The 4,678-nt window shown below is 39.1% G+C and overlaps 1 long non-coding RNA gene across 3 annotated transcripts; it reads right to left on the bottom strand.

Moving 5' to 3' along the window:
• Positions 1 to 94: 94 nt before the first annotated feature.
• Positions 95 to 3,237, bottom strand: LOC104916609. Of its 3 annotated transcripts, none has more exons than XR_796623.3 (5): positions 3,186 to 3,237; positions 2,964 to 3,010; positions 510 to 749; positions 278 to 421; positions 95 to 180 (listed from the first exon to the last, which is right to left on the bottom strand). It is a non-coding gene; the product is annotated as an uncharacterized LOC104916609 (long non-coding RNA). The 3 variants fall into 3 exon arrangements; XR_796624.1 differs by lacking the exon at positions 3,186 to 3,237 and adding an exon at positions 3,129 to 3,177; XR_002110600.2 differs by lacking the exon at positions 3,186 to 3,237 and adding an exon at positions 3,104 to 3,121.
• Positions 3,238 to 4,678: the final 1,441 nt, after the last annotated feature.

The raw sequence follows: 4,678 nt of genomic DNA, 5'->3' as shown, positions 1-4,678 counted from the left end.
TTTGAAGGAGATCAGGCACTCACCAGTCAGCATGAACTGATAGGCGTTGTCAGAGATGGAGAAGATGTGTGGAGGGGCCTCCTGGCGCTTTTTGCCTCGGTAGGCCAACACCACCTCCGGGTTGTACACCGGCAGCCACTTGTAGGGGTTGACAGTGACACAGAAGAGGCCCGAGTAGGTCTGTGAGGAAGGGACACGGCACGTTGGCTTCCACTCAGCAGGGCACAGCAGTCCTCCCCAGCTACGCTACCCAAGGAAGAGAGCTGCTGGTACTTACGTAGATCATCCAGGCTGCGTAACGCTCTTTGAGGTTGTACAGCACAGCGGGTTCATGGAGGTGGGTCATCATGGCCATGTCCTCAATTTTATCGTACTTGGGAGGGTTCATGGAGAAGATTTGATCTTCCTTCACGGTTAGAGTCTGCCAAAGAAAAGACAAATCCCCGCATGTCAGCTCAGAGACCACTGTGGGAATCAAATTCACATTGTATATCTTGCCTTTTACTCACTTCTCCACCTTCAGTCTTGACAGTGACCTTCCCAGATTCTTTGCTCTGGATTGTGCTTTCACAAAGGATTCTTTGGGATGCACCACAAAGACAGATGTCTTGGCATCAAAAGGCTTGTTCTGGGCCTCAATTCTTTCCTTCTCTGACTTTCGGAGATAAGGAGCAGCCTCTCCAAAGATGGCCATTTCAGAATCCGAAGACATGGCTGCACTTTATGGAGGGTCTTGTCAGCAGAGAACTCTAAGGAAGAGCAGATATGTTGTCCAAGTGAGTCAACAATTTCTGTTGCCATTCAGTTTTCTGGAATCATAGAATTCCACACTGCATCATAGAATTATTTGGCTGTGAAGACTGTCTTAACATCTGTCCATGGTCCATTTTTTTCTGTGTAAAGCAGGTACAGTATTGGATTTCACCAGGAAATTTTTAATTAAGAGTATTTCTGGAGGAATATTACTGGGATACTGTGATGAAATCAACATCAATAAAGCATCTGTAATTTTATAAGCTCAAATTTTAAATTAAAGCATTTTTTAAAAAATGTATGTCCTTCAGCAAGCACTGGGTTCCAATAAAGAAATAAAGCACCACGGTGAGGCGTGTATTCATACCACCTGTCTGGAGTTACCCAACAAAAATGCCCACACTAGCAACTATACAGGCCTATACACAAAATAGAGGTGGGTGAATCCAGGAGGTGTTCTGAGGACTAACTATTGCTTGATGGTTATTGCTGGTGCTCTGAATCATTCGCTGAAGTTTGCTCCCCACAAGTTTCTTAAGGACTCCTGCATCGTAAATTCAGGCTTTGAAATAAGATGTACAACTCCTCTTTCTGTGTGTCTTTCTGGTTGTAGGACTAGAAACACTAGCTGCAGATTCTAAACAACTAAACCTTCAAGCAACGTCCATCCTGCTTGTCCTCCTGCAATACTGATGGATGTTGCATCGCTGGTTGCACAGTGGCACATATGCTCCAGTAGAAAGATCCTGTGATACAGAATGCTTTCCAAACCCACGGTGAGGGTGATCTTCTAAACACATGAGTGGGGCTAAGTCAAACTCCCTCAGGCTAAAGAAAGCTTGGACTCCAGTCTCTTAATTTTTTTAGTATAGATTCTGATTATCAAGTGTAAGTTAGGTGTGTTCAACACATTTCCTACTGTTGAATTGATTTCTGCACAAATTCTGAATGTTAGCTGAGGTATCAGCCATTGAAGTCAGTGCTAGCTGAGCCCTGCTTATTGAATTGTCTCCTTTAGGTGTTTTTTGTGTGTTTAAATTGAGAGATTTACTAAGCCCTATTTAGAAACAATTCTGGTTGTTAATTTATTGGAGGCAATGTCAATGATCTAAAAAAATCATAGGAAAATTTAGAGATCTGTTCCATCTAAACAAAGTAGACTTTTTCCACATTTCATCTGAGAACATACATGTATATGTTACAGTTTAATTCCTGTTTAATCTCATGCTTAAATTTCAGTGCGAATCTCACCTTAAATAATCTGCACTGTTATTTCATTGACAACAGCAGAAACCAGTTACAAGAGATTTATCTCTGGAAAATAGTATACTGCAAATAGTAGATAAGGATGGATAATTCAATAAGTTAAAATACTGCATCATCAGAGAACAGTTATATTAAAAATTCATCAGCTTCAGTTCAAGAATTTACATATCAAAATGGATATTGAAATGCAGTATTGAGTTCCCAAGGAAACACTGCATAGTAATAGAAAACACTTGAGTTCCTAGGAAGTCAGACAGGCAGTTTATTTAGATGTTATGTTAGAACTTCTAGTTGCTGAAATGAATCAACCAAATGCCAACACTTTGCACAATTCCTAATAGCATGCAGAACCCCCATTTTACTCTGTTTAATTTCAGACATAAAGTAAAAAGATATATCTACAGGTTTTTTTTAAGTATGTTAGTTGTTTTTGGCTTTTTTACCAGATTTCCTAGTACAAGTACCACATGCAGATTATAACCCCACAGTATGTCTGGTAGGCATTTTCATAGCAATTTCTGGCCAATGTACAGTATATATTCTGTACAATAATTCTTACATTTTATTGCAAACCTGTAAGATTTTGCCATTAGTTGTTCTGTTGTCTGGCTTTGTCTAGCTAGACTTCATGCCAGAACAGATCATTTTCTTCACTGATCCATGATTAAACATGAGGAATCCCCAGGATACATTTCCTGGCATGGCAACAGTGGCTAATAGCTTCAAGCACATACCCTTTGATAAGCTTGCTTGCCATGAGCAGCCTAGCCTTTTCAACCATAAATGTGCTGTTTACCATAACAGGACAGTGGACAGGAATATATGGGCTTATTTATAAATCAATCAATCAATCAATCAATCAGATCTACAGAAATCCCCCATCTTTTTGATTATCCCTTAAACGTAAATTAGTAAATGAGTAAATGAGTAAATTAGGTTCTTACCTCTTGTGACACAAGAAGGTCTTGTGCTGGCTGGAAGATGATCAGTGCTGTAAAGCAGAAATGTTAGACCCTTCTTACCACTGCATAGAATTCCATAAATCAGTTTAAGTTGAAATACAAACATGTTTTATGTCACAGACTTTAAATGCTTGCAGATATATATACCAGAACAGCAGTGGGCTTCAGGGACACTGTTCCTTTCTGCCAGTCACAGGCACTCACCATGAAGTTTTCTCTGGAGACAGGACAGCACAGCTTCAAGGAATCTTTTATAGAGTCTGGTCAGCACATGCTACAGATACCTCCTCTGTCTTTGGGCAAAGCATTTTTGGCAAACCTTGTTTTTGGCAAAGCATTGTCTGGCAAACTGAACGAACTGAAAACTGGAAAGTGATGATGCTAGATATAATTAGAAATTTTTGGTCTTACTCTAGCTGTGTGGATAAATCTCCTATAAATAATACGAGAAGATTCTTAGGGAGAGAATTTCAGCTAATGCTGACTTGAGGGATGAGAGTAACTACTATTAACTGTAGGCCATGGATGCTTCATGAATCTGAGGCAGCAGGGACAATAATTCACTGGGCAAACAGGGTGACATTTGGATGCATACCTTAACCTTTTCTTGAGGGCAGCAGAAGATTAATGACAGCTGTCCTTTTACAAAGCTCTCTACTTAAGACTTTGGATATGAGAGGTGGATTTTACCGTTGGCTGCACTTAATCAGATTACTCCTTCCAGCTGCAATATAATTTAGCATAATATGTGAGATAGAATTGCCATCTCAAACCAAAATAAGCGTTCATTAAGCTGTATTTCATATCTGGATATAAATAAAAAATAACATTCTTTTGTGTATTTTCCAACATCCTGGAAATCTTGAGTTTACAGATTTATAGTAGGATAGATGACTGTGTTCAGGAATGTTTGCTAGACATTTCTTCATTTGATTTAATCACTTCAGGATCAATTTTACTTGCCCTCTGACCATGAGATTTACAGTTTAAATGAGTTTATTGAAAAATATTTTCTTTTTGTGATGTCCCTGTCAATTCCTTGTTCTCATAATAGAAATATTATGCATAACAAGGCAAGTAGTGATGATCTATTTAATTTCTCCTTGCATGGAAATAATTATTTACTTTGCATTAGCTTTTTCATTCTCCCCAGTAGTTTTATACTTCTATATTATCTCTCTCAAGATTTGATGAAAGGTAGTGTTAATACTGCAGTCCATGGATTTAATGGCTGCCCATTAACTATATAAAATGGAGCTGTTTTTCCAATGTACATTTTTTTGCACTTAGCAATATTTTATTGCCCGGTGAAAATACCATGAGATTCTTCATGGTGAGAAACTAACTGAGGGCTTATGGGTAAGGATTAAAGAGTAGAGAGGTAAGGGTGACATTGCAGGGATGTCCAACCCACAGCCCATGGCCACATGTGGCCTGGTCCAGCCCTTCCTGCAGCCACCCCTGCCCCATGCTATTGACATAAATACATTCCCTGCCAATTTTCAGATGGAATGTATAGAGTTGCAATCAGATATTCATCTCAAAGAAAAACTGGATCATATCTCTTTCATCTTTCTGTAACACCTCTCTTACCAGAGAAAGATATCCCTCACTTCACAATCATGTCTTATTCATTACATACATTTGTGAGCAATTGTTTTCCAGGACGAAGCACAGAAAGAGTAAAATTTCATTAA

This window comes from Meleagris gallopavo, unplaced genomic scaffold, assembly GCF_000146605.3.
Source record: "Meleagris gallopavo isolate NT-WF06-2002-E0010 breed Aviagen turkey brand Nicholas breeding stock unplaced genomic scaffold, Turkey_5.1 ChrUn_random_7180001924570, whole genome shotgun sequence".
NCBI classification, from domain to species: domain Eukaryota; kingdom Metazoa; phylum Chordata; class Aves; order Galliformes; family Phasianidae; genus Meleagris; species Meleagris gallopavo.
This window is presented reverse-complemented; position numbering and strand designations above follow the sequence as displayed.